Source organism: Aquarana catesbeiana, linkage group LG08 (assembly GCF_042186555.1).
Source record: "Aquarana catesbeiana isolate 2022-GZ linkage group LG08, ASM4218655v1, whole genome shotgun sequence".
Taxonomy (NCBI): Eukaryota; Metazoa; Chordata; class Amphibia; order Anura; family Ranidae; genus Aquarana; species Aquarana catesbeiana.
The window spans coordinates 192040606-192062603 of record NC_133331.1 but is presented as its reverse complement, the minus strand read 5'-3'; the positions used below and the strand labels follow the sequence as shown (position 1 = coordinate 192062603).

Sequence of the window (21998 nt, the reverse complement as noted above, 5' to 3'; positions counted from 1 at the left end):
CCGTGAGTTTGTTGAATGTGCGGTTCCTCGGTGGCAGGTTCCCAAACGCCACTTTTTCTCACGAAAGGCGATTCCGGCTCTCTACCAGCATGTGGAAGGCAATGTCTTGGCCTCGCTGGACAGGGCAGTCAGCAGTAAGGTGCATATTACCGCTGACTCATGGTCCAGCAGGCATGGACAGGGACGTTACCTACCTTTCACCGCACACTGGGTGACTCTTCTGGCAGCTGGGAAGGATGCAGGACAGGGTGCAGTAGTGTTGGAGGTTGTTCCTCCACCACACCTCCAAAATTCTACTAGTGGTGATTCTGCCACACCTCTCTCTTTACCCTCTCCTCTTCTTCTTCCTCCATGGCCTCTTCCTGTGCTGATTTGTCCTCGGAACCAGCGGTGCTCCATAGGCGTTCAAGGGGCTATGCAAGCATGCAGGCAAAAAGATGCCATGCGGTGCTTGAGCTGGTGTGCTTGGGGGACAGGAGCCACACTGGGGCAGAGATTCTGTCAGCTCTGCAGGGGCAGGTTCAGAGGTGGTTGACGCCACGCCAGCTTAAGGCAGGTATGGTGGTTTGCGACAATGGCACCAACCTCCTCTCCGCCCTCCGACAGGGACACGTCACCCATGTTCCCTGTTTGGCTCACATTCTTAATTTGGTGGTGCAGCTGTTCTTGTGCGGGTACCCGGGCTTACAGGATGTCCTGAGGCAGGCCAGGAAAGTCTGTGTGCATTTCCGCCAGTCATATAATGCCAGTGCTCGGCTGGCTGACCTCCAAATGAATACAACCTGCCCAAGAACCGCCTAATCTGTGACGTGCCCACCAGGTGGAACTCAATGTTGGCTATGCTGCAGCGGCTGCACATGCAGCAGAGGGCCATTAATGAGTACCTATGTGATTATGGCACCAAGACAGGGTCAGGGGACCTTGTTTTTTTCCCTATGCCAGTGGGCTATGATCAGGAATGCATGCACTGTCCTGTCACCATTTGAGGAGGCCACGAGGATGGTGAGCAGTGACAGTGTATGCATCAGTGACACTGTACCTCTTGTCCACCTGTTGGAGCACACGCTTCGTGGAATAATGGACAGGACACTTGAGGCAGAACAGAGGGAGGAAGAGGAGGACTTCCTTACCTCTCAAGGCCCCCTTTATCCAGACAGTGTTCCTGTGTGCCCACCGATCACACAGGAAGGGGACGAGGAGGAGGAGAAGGAGGAGGATTGTGTCAGCATGGAGGTGGAGTCTGGGACTCAGCATCAGCAGCAGTCTTCAAGGGATCATTTACAGTCTCAAGAAACCCATGGACTTGTACGTGGCTGAGAGGAGGTGGCTGTGGATCATGTCGTCCTTAGTGACCCAGAGGACTCCGGACCGAATGCCTCAGCAAACCTAGGGTGCATGGCCTCCCTGATCCTGCAAAGCCTGCGTAAGGATCCTCGTATTCGTGGTATCAAGGAGAGGGATCAATACTGGCTGGCAACCCTCCTTGATCCATGTTACAAGGGTAAGGTTGTGGACCTTATCGTGCCGTCGCAGAGGGAGCAGAGTATGAAACATCTTCGGGAGGCCTTGCAGAAAGGTCTGTGCAACGCGTTCCCAGACACTGAGAGGTTACAAACTCCTGTTCCTGGATAACGTGTTGCTGAGGCTTCAGTCAGTCAAAGAAGGAGCGGTGGAGAAGGTGGCCATCTGACCGATGTGTTCAGACAATTTTTTAGTCCGCCACCCCAAGGTATGATCGGTTCCAGCAACCATTGCCCGTGCCTGTTTTACATGGTGCAGGAATACCTAGGGGCAAGATCTGACTTGGACACCTTTCCCACCGAAAATCCTCTGGGTTACTGGGTCTTGAGGATGGATCACTGGCCAGAGCTTGCACAGTATGCAATTGAGCTACTGGCCTGTCCTGCATCCAGCGTTCTTTCGGAATGCACATTCAGTGCTGCTGGAGGCTTTGTAACCGATCACAGGGTGCGCCTGCCCACCGACTCGGTCGATCGACTGACCTTCATAAAAATGAATCAGTCTTGAATCACCACCAGCTAACAAGCACCTAATGTTGATGTAACCGAATAATTTTTTTTTTAAACGTCAGATCCCTTCAAGACTGCCTATGCTGATGCTGAGTGTCTATCCTGTTATGCTGAGTGATTATCCTCTTCCTCCTGAATGATCATGCTGATAGCTTGTAAGAACATTTTTGGTTCTGGGCGCTGCCACCAGGCCCAATTTTTCAGCACCTGTTTAACAGGGGCATGTAATTACAATTTGTGATGCAATATTTTGCAGGAGGGTTCATTGCTGCGCTCAGCTAGAGTACCTGTGAGGGGTTGCAGTGTTGTGGCACCAGCACCAGTGCCTAAGGCCCAATTTTTCAGCACCTGTTTAACAGGGGCGTGTAATTACAATTTTTGATGCAATACTTTGCAGCAGGGCTCATTCCTGCGCTCCAACTATAGCATCTTTGAGGGGTTGCAGTGTTGTGGCACCAGTGCCTAAGGCCCAATTTTTCTGCCCCTGTTCAACAGGGACATGTAATTACAATTCTTGATCTAATATTTCACAGCAGGGACCATTCCTGCGCCCAACAAGAGTAACTGTGAGGGCTTACAGTGTTGTGGCAACACCACCACCAAAGGCCCAATTTTTCTGCCCCTGATCAACAGGTGCATGTAATTACAATTCTTGATCTAATATTTCACAGCAGGGCCTGTTCCTGCTCCCACCAAGAGTAACTGCGAGGGCTTACAGTGTTGTGGCAACACCTAAGGCCCCAATTTCTGCAGAGTATATAGGGCAGGCCCCTACTTTCAAACATCCAACTTACAAACGACTCCTACTTGCAAACGGAAGGAGACAACAGGAAGTGAGATGAAATCTACCCCTAGGAAGGGAAATTCTCTCCTGTAAGAGTTAATATGGGAAAAACGTGTTTCCTCTCCACTGATGCTTTAACACCACTGTTTCACTAAAAACACCAAATTTTCAAAAAACATTTGTCATTGGGACAGAAAGTGAGGTGAAATCTTCTGAAGAGGTGCACAGACAGCAAAACTAATGTTACAGGGGTGATAACCCTTTCCTATGTTTTCCAAAAAGCTTAAACATAGATTTTTTGGTTGGAGCTACACTTTAAAAATGTACCAGTTCAAAATTGCAAACAGATTCTACTTAACAACAAACCTACAGTCCCTGTCTTGTTTGCACCACCTGTATACTGCTGTTCAGAGTATATAGGACCTGGGGGCCCCACGCCTTTCCTTTTTTTAATTTGGGTGCGGTGTTCCCCTTAATATCCATACAAGATCCAAAGGGCCTGGAAATGGACTGGTAGGGTTACCCATGGCGTTTGTCGAACTGATTTTCATCCATATTGCCGGGACCCAACATTACATTAAAGCCGCAAGCAGTTTTAAATGACTTTTATTCCTTTAAAAATGTCATTTTGTGCAGGGACTGTTCTAAGCACGGGAAACACGCGCCACTTTACAGGCATACTATAGACACCCCCCAGGTATGATATTTAAAGGAATATTTCACTTTTTTTTTTCACGTTAACCACTTGCCGCCCGCCATATAGCAGAATGACGGCGGCAAAGTGGTTTCAATATCCCGACTGGGCGTCATATGATGTCCTCATATTGAACCAGAAGAAGAAGAAGATGGAGGAAGAAACCGAAGGAAGATAGAAGATAGAAGATAGAAGAAAGAAGATAGAAGAAAGAAGAAGCATTTAAATAAAGGAATTGTCAAAAACTGTCTCTTGTCATTTTTAACATTTTTGACACTTTTTTTGTGAAATGGTAGGGGTACTCTTGTACCCCCTTACCATTTCACACAGGGGGGAGGGCCGGGATCTGGGGGTCCCTTTGTTAAAGGGGGCTTCCAGATTCCGATAAGACCCCCGCCCGCAGACCCCCACAACCACCGGGCAAGGGTTGTGGGGATGAGGCCCTTGTCCCCATCAACATGGGGACAAGGTGTTTTGGGGGCTACCCCAAAGCACCCTCCCAATGTTGAGGGCATGTGGCCTGGTACGGTTCAGGAGGGGGGCCGCTCTCTCATCCCCCCCCCTTTTCCTGCGGCCTGCCAGGTTGCGTGCTGGGATAAGGGTATGGTATAGATTTTGAGGGGGATCCCACGCCATTTTATTTAAACTTTGGCTGGGGTTCCCCTTAATATCCATACCAGACCTGAAGGGCCTCGTATGGAATTTAGGGGGACCCCCCACGTCATTTTTTTTTTAAATTTTGGTTCGGGGTTCCCCTGTGAGGAATTCCCATGCCGTTTTTATCAACTAACTTTTATGTGTATTGTCGGACCGGCAATTCATTAATAGCCGCGAGTAGTTTTAAATGACTTTTTTTCCTTTGAAATGTCATTTTGCTGTCGGACTGTTCTAATCACGGGAAACATGCGCCCCTTTACAGGCATACTATAGACACCCCCCAGGTACGAAATTTAAAGGAATATTACACTTTTATTGTTAAGCATTATTAAAATCACTGCTCCCGAAAAAACTGACGTTTTTAAAACTTTTTTTTGCATTGATCCATGTCCCCTAGGGCAGGATCCAGGTCCCCAAACACTTTTTATGACAATAACTTGCTTATAAGTCTTTAAAATGAGCACTTTTGATTATTCATGTTCGTGTCCCATAGACTTTAACGGTGTTCGTGTGTTCAAGCAAGTTTTTTGCCTGTTCGCAAGTTCTGGTGCGAACCGAACAGGGGGGTGTTCGGCTCATCCCTAATGCAGATAAGGCATGAAGTGAGTTTAATTACCACCTCAATCAGCCACAGAACCTGTGTAATTAATATGTTCGGTTTTAGAGGGATGAGGTGACAACCCTAACTACACTGTGCAACCCTGTACGGGTGTGTGTTTCCTCTGAGTCGGCTTTGAGTATGGACTGCACTGTGTGACACTGTGCAGCTGTATATTTCCTCTGAGTCAACTTTTAGGTATGGACTGCACCATGCGATACTATGCGGCTGTGTGTTTCCTTTGAGTCAGCTTTTAAGTGTGGACTGCACCGTGCAGCCTTTTGCAGCTGTGTGTCAGCTTTTAGGCCAGGTTCACACTGGTACGACATGTAGGGTTACCACCTCATCCCTTTAAAACCGAACACATAAATTACACAGGTTCTGTGGCTGATTAAGGTGGTAATTAAACTCACTTGGTGCCTTATCTTCATTAAGTTAGCCTCAGGACCTGTGTAATTCATATGTGTTCGGGTTTAAAGGGAGGAGGTGGCAACTCTAACGACATGACAGTTATACGACTGTGGATGCGACTTTGCCCCGCGACTTGAAGTCTGACATCCAGTCTGACATCCAACTTCAATGAACAGGGATCCGACTTTGATCCCCTACAATACCAGGCACTGTATGAGTCTTTAGGGGTAACTTCATGCCAAATAAAAAAAAAAAACGCATGGGTTCCCATTCCAAGACCATAAGGGGAACCCCCACGCCAAAAAAAATAGTGTGGGATCTCCCCAAAATCCATACCAGACCCTTACCCGAGCATGCAGCCTGGCAGGCCGGGAAAGGGGGTGGGGATGAGCAAGCGCCCCTCCTAAACCATACCAGGCCACATGCCCTCAACATGGGGGAGTTGGTGCTTTGGGGCAGGGGAGCCTGTGCCCCCCACTCCAAAGCACCTTGCCCCCATGTTGATGGGGACAAGGGCCTCTTCCCGACAACCCTGGCCATTGGCAGGGTGCTTATCGGAATTTGGAAACCCCCCTTTAACTAGGGGACCCCAGGTCCCGGCCCCCACCTTATGTGAATGAGTAATGTACCCTTACCCATTCACCTAAAAAAAGTCAAAAATAAAATGCAGCACACAGGTTTTTAAATCCATTTATTAAGGCAGCTCCGGCGTTTTTTCCTATTTCTTCTCCCCTCTCCGGGTCTTCTCCGCTGAAATCTTCTAGCTCTCTCTTATCATTCTCCCCTCTCCAGTTCTTCTCTGCTGATGTCTTCTAGGCCTCTTCTTCTCCCTCTGTCTGCTGTCTTGTGCCTCTGCCGGGTCTTCTCCTTTGTCTTCTCGCTTGTTTGCCGGGTCTTCTCTGCTGTCTTCACCCTCTGTTCTTCTTCCGATGTTGACTCAAGATCATCAGAGCACAAGTTGCAAAGTCGGATCAGTTAAGACCGCAATCCGACTTTGATTCGACTTCAATGATATTCAATGGGCTGAAGTAGGATTTTCAAAGTTGGACCGACTAGTGTCAGACCAATTAAGACAGCTTTCCTAGGAAAACACTGATTTTCACATGTCATGCGATATTAACTCCCAATCTCAGAGTTTTTGTCGTACCAGTGTGAACCCGCCCTTAATTATGTACTGCACCGTGTGACACTGTGCAGCTGTATGTATCCTCTGAGTCAACTTTTAGGCATGGACTGCAAGTTGTGACACTGTGCCGCTGTATGTTTCCCCTGAGTCAGCTTTTAGGTATGAACTGCACCATGCGACACTTTGCAGCTGTATGTTTCCTCTGAGTCAGCTTTAAGGTATAAACTGCACTGTGCGACTGTATGTTTCCTCTGGAGCAGCTTTTAGGTATAAATTGCACCGTGTGACACTGTGTGACGCTGTGCGGCTGTATGTTTCCTCTGAGACAGCTTTATGTGAACTACCCCGTATAGCACTGTGCCGCTGAATGTTTCTTATGGGTCAGCTTTTAGGTATAGACTGCACCTTGCGACACTGTGCGACTGTGTATATTCTCTGAGACAACTTTTATGTATGGACTACACCATGTGACACTGTGCAGCTGTGTGTTTCCTCTGAGTCAGCTTTTAGTTGTGGGCTGCACCGTGCCACACTGTGCGGCTGTGTGTTTCCTCTGAGTCAGCGTTTAACTCTGATCTGCACTGTGCAATTTTAGGTATGGACTGCACTGTGCGATATTATAGGGCAATATATTTCCTTAAAGACAGTCATTAAATAGAGACAGCACCATGTGGCACTATACAATAGTTTGTTTCTTCTCAAATGGTCTTTAACCACTTCAGCCCCGGAAGGATTTACCCCCTTCCCGACCAAGCCATTTTTTGTGATACGGCACTGCGTCGCTTTAACTGACAATTGCTCGGTCGTGTGACGTTGTACCCAAACTAATTTTATGTCCTTTTTTTTACCACAAATAGAGCTTTCTTTTGGTGGTACTTGATCACCTCTGCGGTTTTTACTTTTTGCGTTATAAACAAACTAAGAGCAACAATTTTGAAAGACACACAATATTTTTACTTTTTGCTATATTAAATATCCCAAAATTAAAAAAAAAAAAAAAAGTCTTTATCAGTTTAGGCCGATATATATTCTTCTACATATTTTTGGTAAAAAAATTGCAATAAGCGTATATTGATTGGTTTGCGCAAAAGTTACAGCATCTACAAAATAGGGGATAGATTTATGGCATTTTTAAAAAATTTTTTTACTAGTAATGGCGGCGATCTGCGATTTTTATCGGGGCTGCGACATTGTGGCGGACAAATCGGACACTTTTGACACATTTTTGGGACCATTGACATTTATACAGCGATCAGTGCTATAAAAATACTGTATAAATGTCACTCTCAGTGAAAGGGTTAACACTAGGGGGCGATCAAGGATTAAATGTGTTCCCTCAGTGGATGTTTTACCTGTGGGAGAATGGGACTGACTTGGGGAGGAGACTGATCGTTGTTCCTATAGGCCTGACAGAATGTGAATCCCCATTCTCGCTCTGCCAGGGATGCGGCGGGCGCGTGCCCCCTATACTCCTTAAAGCGTCCGCTGAACACTTATGGCGACTTGCGCAGGAGTGCCATTCTGCCGCCATCATTTGACAGCGGGCAGTCAGCAAGCGGTTAAACTTCAGCTATTATAATACAAAGTTCAGTATAGAAATCATAGAGACTCACCCCCTCTATTTATTCCTGCTTTTATCTCTCGTGTGGGAGTTTCAGCTTCAAACACACACATCCTTGTGAACTGGTCATCCACTCTCAGCTGCTGCAATCCATTACCTTCCCACCCTGCTCCATTAAAGTGTCTCCTTCTCTGTTGCAGTTCAATCCCATCAGCCACATCAAGCCTCTTCTCCATATGTGCACAGTCAATCCATCCACAGGCCGTGTCACAGTGGGGGTCTCAGGCAGGGGGGGGGCTTGCAGTTTTCCAGAGGTTTTATGCAGTAGCAAGGAGGAGGGCATGCGGGTTGTTAGCACACCATGACATGGAGCTCCTCGGTGCTCCTAGCAAAGACACCTAGTTGGCGCCATATTCAGGCTTCACAGGGATGCACAGTTGTTCCATGCGTCCCATGCAGGCCATCCCAGCTGTAGCTGCATGGGAATGGGCAGATGTTCTGTGCATTCCTGTGCAGGCAACCCCAACCATATTGATTGGGATGCAGCAGTTGCATGAACACAGCCACTGTTGCCAACTTGACATCCATGTAGGTGCATATCCCTGAACTCACACTGTCTACGTTTGGGGCCATGGACCTACACACCTATATATGCATGGATGTCTGACCTGTCCTTGGAGCCACTCCATCCAATCTGACATGAATAGGACTGCCTGTGAGGGAACACATGCCCATATATGGTGGCACTGTCCAATTATTCAGTTATACTGGGGAAAAGTTTTAAACATAATTAAGATGATTAGTAACTCTGAAATTAAGCAAGATCCCTGGCAATGTTTATTTCACACTTCCAGCGAGCCAAGGAAAACAGAGTAATAGAGAAAGAGATAGGTAGATAAAACCAGATACATTTACAAAATGATTCCAATACCAAATTTTATGAAATCTGGAGAAGTTGGATTGAGTATAAACAGTCTGTGGTTTATATAAGATATATAGGTAATGAAATGCATCGGGCGAGGCGAGAGAGGGAAATGTGATAGAATCCCCATAATATGGGAAAGAGAGTGTGGATGAGAAAAGGAGAGATTGGCTAGGTCACCCCCCTTTTTTTTCCCTTTAAAAATGTATTCCATCTTCTCAATGCGGAGGGTCTCCCCCTCCCTTCAATCCTCTATCCTTTTGGCATGGGATAAATGGGTGGGAGGGAATAATTTTTAAGGAGATGTTCACAGCAATTTGGTATGGAGATGAAAACATTTGACGGAATATAGAATGTCCAATTAGGGGCTTGAAAGGGATGGAAAAGGAGGAAGAGAAGGAATAGGGAGAAGTCATTCTCTTCTTCTTCCTCTCCAATATCACTATTGGTTGCATTTTTTTTTCTTTTTTGATTCATGTTATAACATATGTTGTAGGGGGTGGTTGGCAGATGATGGAGGGGAAGAGGGGTGGATGGTAATGGCGTGAGAGGTGAGGTATAGGTGAAAGGGCTGGGTAGTCACAAGATCTTTTCTGGCGAAGATCAGTAGGATTAGATATACTCAGATTCAGGGAGACCCCACCTCTCTTGTTGTTCCCTCCCTCCTTTTTAGGGATTAAATATAGTCAGGTTCATAAATATTGGGACATCAACACAATTCTAATCTTTTTGGCTCTATACACCACCACAATGGATTTGAAATGAAACAAACAATATGTGCTTTAACTGCAGACTTTCAGCTTTAATTTGAGGGTATTTACATCCAAATCAGGTGAACGGTGTAGGAATTACAACAGTTTGTATATGTGCCTCCCACTTTTTAAGGGACCAAAAGTAATGGGACAGATTAACAATCATCCATCAAACTTTCATTTTTTAATACTTGGTTGCAAATCCTTTGCAGTCAATTACAGCCTGAATTCTGGAATGCACAGACATCACCAGACGCTGGGTTTTATCCCTGGTGATGTTCTGCCAGGCCTCTACTGCAACTGTCTTCAGTTCCTGCTTGTTCTTGGGGCATTTTCCCTTCAGTTTTGTCTTCAGCAAGTGAAATTCATGCTCAATCGGATTCGGGTCAGGTGATTGACTTGGCCATTGCATAACATTCCACTTCTTTCCCTTAAAAACTCTTTGGTTGCTTTCACAGTATGCTTCGGGTCATTGTCCATCTGCACTGTGAAGTGCCATCCAATGAGTTCTGAAGCATTTTGCTGAATATGAGCAGATAATATTGCCCGAAACACTTCAGAATTCATCCTGCTGCTTTTGTCAGCAGTCACATCATCAATAAATACAAGAGAACCAGTTCCATTGGCAGCCATACATGCCCATGCCATGACACTACCACCACCATGCTTCACTGATGAGGTGGTATGCTTTGGATCATGAGCAGTTCCTTTCCTTCTCCATACTCCTTTCTTCCCATCACTCTCGTACAAGTTGATCTTGGTCTTATCTGTCCAGAAGATGTTGTTCCAGAACTGTGAAGGCTTTTTTAGATGTTGTTTGGCAAACTCTAATCTGGCCTTCCTGTTTTTGAGGCTCACCAATGGTTTACATCTTGTGGTGAACCCTCTGTATCCACTCTGGTGAAGTCTTGTCTTGATTGTTGACTTTGACACACATACACCTACCTCCTGGAGAGTGTTCTTGATCTGGCCAACTGTTGTGAAGGGTGTTTTCTTCACCAGGGAAAGAATTCTTCGGTCATCCACCACAGTTGTTTTCCGTGGTCTTCCGGGTCTTTTGGTGTTGTTGAGCTCACCGGTGCGTTCTTTCTTTTTAAGGATGTTCCAAACAGTTGATTTGGCCACACCTAATGTTTTTGCTATCTCTCTGATGGGTTTGTTTTTTCAGCCTAATGATGGCTTGCTTCATTGATAGTGACAGCTCTTTGGATCTCATATTGAGCGTTGACAGCAACAGATTCCAAATGCAAATAGCACACTTGAAATGAACTCTGGACCCTTTATCTGCTCCTTGTAAATGGGATAATGAGGGAATAACACACACCTGGCCATGAAACAGCTGTGCAGCCAATTGTCCCATTACTTTTGGTCCCTTAAAAAGTGGGAGGCACATATACAAACTGTTGTAATTCCTACACCATTCACCTGATTTGGATGTAAATACCCTCAAATTAAAGCTGAAAGTCTGCAGTTAAAGCACATATTGTTTGTTTAATTTCAAATCCATTGTGGTGGTGTATAGAGCCAAAAAGATTAGAATTGTGTTGATGTCCTAATATTTATGAACCTGACTGTATGTCTAGTATAATTTTACTTTATTTTTTGTAATTGTCCTTTTGTAATGTATTTACTGTATTTGTAATTACCTAAAATTATAGAAAGAATTCAGGAGAATAAATGTGATATCTAAAATATTACATTCTAAATATAGCCCTCCATCAGAATTTATAAAACTTTTCAGCATAAGGGCCACACCATATATTTTTCAAATGTTTGGGTGCTAAAAAAAAAAAACTGATTCATAAATATACTGTATCAAAAACTCGGTGCCAGGTGTTAGAATCTCAAATTTTTCCCTGCCCCAGTTTAAATTGGGGTTCAATTCTGCTCCCAAATATGGGCCCACCAGATGGGGTACCCTTGTTTGTGAAAAAACTATTCTTTGTTGTTGTGAAAAGCCATTTATTGCCTTATGGGAACGTTTTTTGGGAGTCTCCCACCTGGCCATGGGTTAGAAAGGGTTAGGGATAGGTTTAAGTTTGTTAGCTTTAGAATAGCTTGTGCCTGGTTCTGAGGAAATCATTTGAGATATTTAACTTGGTAATTTTCCTATTAGACACATAGTTCACATACACATGTGAACATTTATTTAACCTCTTGGCGCCGGCACCTCCCAGGGTTTGTGATCATGTGACCACCGTGATTGGCTGACACAGCGGTCACATGACTGGAAAGCTCCCGATCGCCAGTAGAGATCAGAAGTTTTCCATTAGCCGCTGGTAGCTGCTCTCGGCACAGCTCTGTTTACCTTTAGATATGCATATAAACAGCTTCTCGGCGTTAAGGCCCTCTCGCTGAGAGGCTGCATATATGCATGTGGCCGGGGCCAATCAGTTAAAAACCACCAGAATTCCATGAAGAAAACAGCAATATTAACAATTTACTACAGCAGTGTATTGAACATCAGTACTGGAAAGTTTGCTATATTTCAATAATCTGGCACCCCATTGCAGCTTGTATAATAAAACAAAGAAATATATTTAGAGCAAGCAATTTAACGTTTAATTGAGCAGAGTTAACTAACGAGCTGTAACAAGATGCAAGATTTAACCAATTTAAACTCGGATGTGTTGTAAGTATTTTGCAGAGAAGTAAATTAGTATCTCAGAGTTTGGGCTCAAGCAAGATATCTTCATTAATCACAGCAAAAACTTCATTTGCCCTGACAAGGATCACAGGGATCAGGACAGCAGGAGACGGGGACAACACAAGGCTTGCAAGGATTGCATGGATCTGCCAAGAAAGAAATCTTCCATTAGTAATAAATTACTGCTTAGTGTAAAATATATTTTCACAATTGACTACAGGTGATGTTAATTTTTATCTAGCAGCCATGTTAATATGTAAGTAGAAGAGGACAAGAAGACCTGGACAGGCGCACACCGGAATGGATAAATCTGTCACTTACACCAAGTGGTGCTTACTCATAAGCACTCTGAGTAAGTGTGAAACGCGTCAGCTATTTTGTACCACCCCACAGTCGTGTTTCGTGTACCCCATGATCCTGTATTTTGAATAAAAAGACGGATTTATTCATTCCAGGGTGCGGCTGTCCAGGTCTTCTTGTCCTCTTCTACTTGCATCAGCATTTAGCCAGCACCTGGGGCTCTTCTCTTCCTGGAGGTAATGAGACACAAGCACTCTGGTTTAAGCCCCTCTTTGAGCGGAGGATCCCACATCATCATGTTAAAATGTAGATAGAAGATAAAATTACCAAAATGCCTTAAAGCCATGGTTTCTTTTTCTATGTATAGATTAGTTATTCAGCTAGCAGATTAGGTTTTTAACCAAACTTTTCTTTTGATCAGTTTCCGGGAGGGAGCATTTTCTTGGAACCAACATCAATGGGTTGTAGATAATTATTTTGTTTCACTTCTGGCAATTTCCAGTCTGCAGCAGCAGATATGTTTACTCAACTCCCACGTACATGTCTAGATTTCTCTTGTTCAACTTGTAGGCTAAATGAGATTAAATCATTAGATTCCTCCATTTGTACTGTTTAGTGTGGATGGAGGAGTCTGCACTACTGCATTGTAATCAATAAGCCACAGCCTCCTAGCTGCTTGAATATCTGAACAGTGACTACATCTGATAGAATGCAATCACTGTTCAGGCAACAATTTTCCACCTTTCAATTTTTCCTTCAATTCTCTTAAACTTTTATTGTCAAGCTTTAAGAAGCCAACAGGGTCACACACAGCTCAAATTTAATCTTATTCAGCAAGAAGTGACTGAAATTCGAGCGGTGTATGCTCAACTTTAGTCCTCATTGGGATTTTCATTCAAGCCAGCAGCCAGTTTATAACACTGGAAATGGTCACTAAAATAAAAAGCATAGATGCAAATTAATTTATTAAAGAAAAAATATTATTTCATTTGTCCCAAACCTACTTGGGTGTAGAGAGGAGAATGGTTCAATGTACAGAAATAGAAGAAGGATAATTACTCTTTATGACCTTGAACTATGAACAGTTTAATTACCTACATTTTTGGTCCTGAGTGGTTTATTAAAGACAAAGTCGTTTTCTATGACCTAAGCCACACAAGGTGAGACTGGTGTTCTACAGATCAGTCATAAAGCAGTGTACCTTATCTTTATTTTTCTGCCTTAATTGTAACCTTAATAGTGATACTCCAACTGAGGATTTGGTAAGGAAACCAGTTGTACAGCGTATGCTGTAGACTAACTGGTTACAACAATTATAGCTGCTGATATAGAAGTTATTAGATGAGTTACATATTTATCCAATTCCTGATTTTTACATGTTGATTTTGTTAGAATATATCAGGCCAGTGGTTCACAAAACCACTCTTTTAATTATTTTTAATTGTCTTTAAATCCCACTGTTCATAAATTCTGTAGCGTATTTCCTTTATCCACTTGCCTACTGGGCACTTTACCCCCTTCCTGCCCAGGCCAATTTTACATTTTCAGCTCTGTCTCACTTTAAATGACAATTGCGTGATACCCATATGAAATTTGTATCATTTTTTTCACACAAATAGAGCTTTCATTTGGTTGTATTTATTACATACATAGTTACATAGTAGGTGAGGTTGAAAAAAGACACATGTCCATCAAGTCCAACCTTATTCACCTCTGGGTTTTATTTTTTGCTAAATCAACGGAAAAAAAAGAAAATTTTGGGGAAAAAAATTGTTCATAGTTTGTTATAAAATTTTGCAAACAGGTAATTTTTCTCCTTCACTGATCTGCACTGATGAGGCTGCACTAATAGGCACTGATAGGCTGCACTGATGGGCACTGATAGGTGGCACTGGTGGGCACTGATTAGGAGGCACTGATGAGGCTGCACTGATAGGCGGCACTGATGGGCACTGATAGACAGCACTGATAGGTGGCACTGATGGGCAATGATAGGCACTGGTAGGCATCACTGATAGGCAGCACTGATAGGTGACACTGATGGGCACTGATTAGCAGCACTGATGGGCACTGATAGATGGCACTGATGGGCACTGATTGGCAGCATTGGTGGGCAATGATTGGCAGCACTGGTGGGCACTAACTTGCAGCACTTGTGGAACTGCACTAATAATCAGAACACTGATAATCAGTGCCCTGATGATCAGTGCCGATGTCCCTATAACATAAGTTGGTTATCAGCTTTCTTCTCTCCTCATGCTGTCAGTGTGAGGGAAAAAAAGCGGATAAGCGGCTTGTGTTTACATCCTGTGATCAGCTATCATTGGCTGACAGCTGATCACAAGGTAAAGGGCCACTGTGATTGGCCCTTTACCTCGTTCTGTGTTCAGCTGAGTCTGAAGGACAGGGCTGTGCGATCATGGGAGGACATCCATTTATGCCCTCCCAAGAAAGGAAGCCCACGCTGTAGCCGTCTTTCAGCTATAGCGTGGGCAGAAGGTGGTTAAACAATATTTTGGCACATTATATTGTGTTTTGTAAGCCATATTTGCAATTCTAGTAACATTGGTAGTATGTTGGGTTTCTAAAAGTACTAGATTCTACCTTAAAGAAAAGCTAAAGCAAAACTTTTTTTTCCATTTTGGATAGAGTAAGTAAGGATTATAACTCCCGTCAGGTTTTTTTATGCCTTTTGTGTCTGAGAGACTATACCCAGGTCCATCTGTGAAAATCATTGTAAGGCACTTTTTCAGCGCCTGGGCACTTGCACAGGATACAAACATTGAGGTCCAAAGCAGGATTTACCTTGCAAGCAAATATTAAACATTTGTTAGCTAAGGTCAAGCAGCGAAAACATTATGTTACTCTTTTAAAGTGCCAGAGAAGTGGAACAAGCAAGGCAAGGTGGTAGGAGCTATTAACTGTGGCAGGGATTATTATTTATTTTTTAGGGGGGAGGGGGGGAAAATTGGGTTCCTTCTACAGGTAATTGATCATAAAAGTCCCAGTTTGCCACAAATTGTTTGCAACAAAAAAAATAAACCCTGAGTCCTCAGTGTCGCTGAGGACAACACTGTCCTCAACAATTACATTTCACCCACAGACAATTCCCAGGGTTGAGGAGTCGGGAAATGTTCCTCTTGAAGCCTGCCCCATTTCCTTCTCTTCATCTCCAGCACCCCAACCCTCCTTTCTTAAGTATTTCTTTTCTACCTACTGCCTTTGCCTCATAGCATGCGTAAAGTATGGAATGAATATGAGGAGGATTGATGGTCTTTTACTGCTGACTTGTCCTATTGAAGTGCTGTTCTCGCCGAGTTCTGTGTTGCAGAGTCATGTGTTTCCTCATGCATGTGGTGCCTAACCTGATAATTTTACAACGGCTGATATTCTGTAGGCAGGGACTGCAAGCCGTGCTACTGATATATATACAATATATATATATATATATATATATACATTAAAAAAAGTCCACACTGCAGAGCTCTGTGGACCAGCCCCAGGAAAAGCGGTGGCCTGTACATGTAGGGCAGTGCCACCAGATGGATTAGGATGGCTTGCAGAACCTCTGCTGAACCTCTGCCTCTCATTTAGGCCTGCCTCACATTTTTAAAAAAGGGGATTGTCCAAATATAAGGGCAGCTATAAAAATAGAGAGGAATAAATATGTGGCACTTTGTTGCACACTATACAGCTCAAGTATTTAATCTTGACTTATTTTAAAGAATATATCATACAAAGGGCAATCACGCCTTTCTCTTTTTTACCTTGTTGGCGAACATAGAGGTTGCCACGTTGACCCTGAGGTTTACATGCTGAAAAAACAAACATACTTTAGTAGAGAACTCAAGGCAACTATTAATATCAATGCTATCAATAAAATATTGCAACTGTGATAAAGTCCATTTTGTAAAGTCAAAGAAAAGTACACCCCTCTGACCCTTAAATGCACCCCTCATCAGGAGTTTATGTGCTGGTTTGGAGTCCATTACTCCTCCACACATATCTCAGTATAATCCAAAAGAAAAGCCACACTTTAATAATGTCTTCATAGGCAAAATTTCAATCAACCAATCAGCTTCAACAATTGGTCCTGTCCCAGGTCCACCCCTCTAACATGATGGGCTTAACCATAGAGGGTCCTGGGGGTGGGACCATGTGCTGAAAGTGATTGTAAATATATTTTTTTTAAATAACAAACTTGTTATACTTACCTGCTCTGTGCAATGGTTTTGCCCGTGTTTTATGAAATCACAGCACTAACGTCTATTTAAAGCCTAATCTCAGTCAATTAAAAAAATAAATCAGCACAAGGGACTGTTCTTACTTTTAATATGAAGTGTCCCTTGTGCTGCTTGCTGCGGTTTAATTTAAAATCCTCTGTCCTCTGATTCCCCCCCACCAACCCTGCAACCGTAATCTTCTAGTGCTATGGAGGCTAATAAGAATCACGAGATCTGTCATATGTACTCTTCAAGAGAGTTAATTATGCCCGCTCTTTCCTCCCACATCCTCCATTCATAGAACCTGTACTGTAACTTACACAAATGAAAAATAATCTGTGAATGGAGGAGTGGACCTTTCATTCATTTGCCCATGCTCCATTCATAAAGTGCTTTTCATTCATGGAAGCTAGGGGAGGGAAAGGGCAGGCATATGTGCCTAACGGATGCATATGACAGATCTCTTGGATTGTAATAACCCCTGTGGCAATGGAAGATTATGGCTGCAAGGGTAGGGGGTATCAGAGGATAGAGGATTTTAACTAAGCCAGACAGCAGTACAAGAGACACTTCACATTGATTGTAGGTACAGTCCCTTGTGCTGTTTTTTTTTGGACTAAACTTAGGCTTTAATGTATGTCCTTCTGAATGGTATTAATACAGCCATGACATGATTCTGTGTTATGTAACTAACCCTTTTATGTGTCGTAGAGACAGTAAAAGCAAGTGGTAAGCAAAGTCGGAAAACTTTACCTCAATTTCACTTGCTTAAAGTGGATGTAAACCTGAAAAACTATTTTTAATGAGGACTTCTACCTGGTACAGTAGAAGATGTCAAGTCATGTGTGCCCAGTCTTGCCACGAAGAGTTAATCCTGCTCTGAGCAATCCTCTTGTCTTTTTGTAGCAACATAAAAAACGACATACAGATAACTTTGTGTCACCACATTCCCTACCGCTGTGACTGACATCTGATTTCTTCTGGTGAACGGCATGAGGGAGTGAGAGAGCGTGTTACGATTCTAGCTTCACATCCCCCCTTTCATCTCCAGCTCTCCCATGATTGGCTGCTCCGCACCTCAGCATGATTGGACATGCTGAAGTCAAGTGGTGCCTTTCCTGACTTTTGACTGGATGTTACTCAAAACTCAGGAATAGGAGAGTGGGCGGGGAGTCTTGTGACATCACAACTCTGCCCACCGAGCTCCGGCAAAAGAGAATCACTTACCAATTTCAGAGTTTTGTGGGGCTCCGACAGCTGAAGGGGGTGACATTTGCAAGGTAGGGATACATGCAGGAGGCTTGCATGTATATATACATTAATAATGTGCCAATAGTTTATACGGGTCAGTGGTGGGTTTACATCCACTTTAAGGTAAACTCCAGTCAGAAATTGAAATTACGTTCTGCTTAACATATTTTATGCTTATTTCATTCCACATCTCTATAGTCTAATTCATCTTTGACTAATATTTAGAGCATAGGTGTGCGCACAGGGTGTGCCAGGTGTTCCTGGGCACACCCTAATAACCCAGTGTGGAACAGATTCCCCCCTGTTTAAATCCCTGTTATTTCACCACAGCCCCCTAATGGGGCTCCTAAAACAATTGAATAAAAAAATAATATAAAATAAAATAAATAAATAAAAACTATATATATATATATATATATATATATATATATATATATATATATATATATATATATACACACACACAAATGTGTTTGAGCTTTTGAGCTTTGGGGTGCACACCCTAATGCAATAGGCTTTGGGGTGTACCCCTATGATGTAGAGACTATTATATTGTAGAGTACAGCAAGTACTCAAAATATAGCAATTTGCATGGTACCTAATAAAACAACTCTGTCATTAAAATCAAAATGCCAATTAAAGTATCCCCTAAAAAGAAGATTATGAATACTGCCCATGGCATCAAACACTCCTGTAATGAAGATAAATCACTGCTTAAAATGGTTGTAAAGGCTGGACATGTTTTACCCTAATGCTTTCCCTGCATTAAGGTAAAAAAATTTCCTGTATCTGTATGGACACCTCCTGAATACTCACCTAAGTTCTTTCTACCCAGTGATGTGCCCACCTGCAGTGGCTCTCTCCCCTTTCTCTGCTCACAGAGGTAGCAGTGGGAGTAATTGGCTTCTACTGCTGTCAATCAAATTCTGTGAGCAAAGAGTGGGGGATGGGGCTGAGCCGCACTGTCTGTGTCCAAGGATGCAGACAGCGTGGCTCAGGAGATACTTCCCTTGGGGGCCCACCAAGAAGAGGAGGAGCAGAGAGTGCCAGTGGGGGACATGAAAAGAGGAGGATTGGAGCTACACTGTGCAAAACCATTGCGCAGAGCAGGTAAGTATAATATGTTTGTTATTTAAATTAAAAAAATCAAGCTTTACAGTCACTATAAAGAGGGAATGTTGGTTTCCTGGTCCTCCCCTGCTGGGCTTAGTGGTTTCTCTTATTATTTCCTACATCACTGCAGGACATGATGGTGACCTCCAGAGAATCCACTCCAGAAAATATGACTCTCTTTAATCTTCAAGTAGTGATTTCTTTTCATTACAGTGCCATCACAGGTTGCGGGGCTAAGTATTTACAATTTTCAATGTGGGGCACTTCTTTTGGCAGTTTGAATTTAGCAACAGAGTAGCTCAAATAGTAATTTCCAGCTAAAATTGATTTAACTGATGCATAAGTTATAACTGACATAAGAACATATTCAGACTTAATAGCAAATTTCAAGAAAAACATTCATTTTACAATAAATGTAGTACATACAGCCTAGTACAAGTGTTATAAAAGTTAAGTTGCATTTTTAAATCACTTACGGTCTTGGCATGGATCTTTGCAGATTGGAATTTTTTGGCAAGGATCTTGGCATTTGATCTTCTGGCTGGCACATTTTTTTGTTCCAGACATATCTGCTTTTATATTTGGTTTTCCTTCTTAGAAGATATAGGAGTTTGAAGAGAATTTGTTGTTTGAATAGCTTTCAATGGGGCCTTTATATATACTGTAAGTAAGAGGAAATAGAATGAGGGCAAATTCTTCCCCTGGCTGGTCACAACAAATTAAGAAGGCATTTTAACACATACCATTCACATGTTTATTATTCATGAACTGGTGCTCCTTGCTGATAGGGAAATTGCATATTACATATTTTTCTTATTATTATTGTGGCTCACTAATGGATTCTAAGCCTCCAAATCTTGGTTAAGGGGCCATACAAGACATATAAGGATCATCACTTTAGCTGATGTAATGCTATAGGTATGTGATTGTAAACTGACTACAGGTGGTCCCCTAGGTACAAACATCCAACTTACAAATGACTCCTACTTACAAAAGAAGGGAGACAACAGGAAGTGAGAGGAAATCTACCCATAGGAAGGGAAATTCACTCCTGTAAGAGTTATTATATGAAAAAGGTGTCTCCACTGAAGCTTTATCACCAAGGCTTGTTTTCACAACAACCCAAAATTTTCAAAATCCAATTGTGGGACAGAAAGTGAGGGGAAATATTCCGAACAGTGGAAAAGACAGTAAAACAAACGTTACAGGGGTTTTAACCCTTCCCTATGCTATCCAAAAAAGCTTAAAAACATTTTTGTGGGCTGGAGCTACACTTAAAAAGTGTACCTGTTCTGACTTACAAACAGATTTAAATTCAGAACAAACCTACAGACCCTATCTTGTTTGTAACCCGGGGACCGCCTGTATATGGGCAAACTAGCCCACTTATTTCTTTCAGGAATGTGCTTTTTTCCTTTGAAGGTCATTTTGCTCCAGTGGGGGTGATTTGGCCATTCCTTACAAACAAATTCTGTATTACCACAGCCAAAACTTAAAAGATCTCTATCTCATATCAGAGCTGCCATTAAGCATGTGTCTGAACCTAATCATCGGCCACGCCATCATGGCCAGGACATATTCTTTAGTCAAGTATTCTTGTCATATTTCCTAGTATTGAGGTCCATTCACAGAATGAATCCGCATGAGATATTTAGGTGCAAGGACACATTTTTGCCTAAATATCACATGCGATCCTGAAACTGTCAATTCACTAGACCGTTTTTCGGTATTTACCACAAAACTCTTGGTAAATACCAAATGAAAAGGTGTTAAACTCAATTCTTAGACAGTAATAAATAATTAAATGCATGCAGTAATTAAGTAGTGGTCCAGGCATGCAGTATTTAAGGAATGTAAATATATAATAGACAGCTTTGAGCAATTTTTGCCTTTTTGGATCAGTTCTCTCAACAGTAGTGCATAGAAACCTAAATATGGAAATATGGAAATCATTGAGGTTGATTTACTTGAAGTATAACTAAAGGAATTTTTTTTAACCTTTGGCTAAAGTGGAGGTGGATTAGAACCCTTGTCAGACTTTTATTGCTGTCTGTCCCCATTAGGGGGACTATTTGTCCTGTTTACCATTGTTATTGAAAGTGAAATCAAAATAAAATCTCAATGAAAAGTCTTGCCTGGGTGAGAAATAGTCAAGCATCGGCCCTGGGTATGCACATAGTTACACATTTTCAAATGAGGTACTTGGCTTTATATGGGGCTCTGTTTATTCAGAAGTACACAATTAAACTATTAGGCACCCTGATTCCTTTGTTTACTCTATGAACATTCACTAGTGGTCAGGATTGACCCAAAATCATACTAGCTTCAAGTTTAATACTTCACGACCACCTTATGTATTCTTTTGTATTCCACTATATAAAACATTGTCAGAGTTGAACTGTGTGCATATGTCATCTGAACACCAAATGGTATTTTGGATATATAACACCACAAAAAAAGAGAGGGAGCTTTGGATACTACTCCCACACTTAAATACAAACGCCAAATGTATAACAATAACATAGAAAATTAACATAAAAATACTTATGGAAAGTCAAGAAAAGACACACCACTTCTAGGCTAGCTTTGGGTGCAAAAATAGGTACCAGGTGCAAACCTTGGCTCACTACCGTCCACAATGAATAATAAACGAAAAATAGTCAGACACTGGAATTCCAAAATCTTGTTTGAATATATTCTTTAGTGTCAAAAGTTTGTCAGACAAATACAGTGATTGCAGTTGACGCGTTTCACAAGTGTCTAGCTTGCATGGTTGTGAACAATTCCTGTATTTGTCTGACAAACTTTTGACAGTAAAGAATATATTCAAGCAAGATTTTGGACTTCCAGTTTGTGACCATTTTTTGTTTATTATAAAAATACTTATGACTGAATAAAAAAACAAAACTTTATTATTAGCCGTTTATCC

At 42.5% G+C, this 21998-nt stretch overlaps 1 long non-coding RNA gene across 1 annotated transcript; it reads right to left on the bottom strand.

The window, feature by feature from the left end:
* Positions 1-12074: 12074 nt before the first annotated feature.
* On the bottom strand, positions 12075-19725 carry LOC141106195 (uncharacterized). The gene is made up of 3 exons (XR_012235690.1): positions 19546-19725; positions 16250-16297; positions 12075-12328 (listed from the first exon to the last, which is right to left on the bottom strand). It is a non-coding gene; the product is annotated as an uncharacterized lncRNA (long non-coding RNA).
* Positions 19726-21998: the final 2273 nt, after the last annotated feature.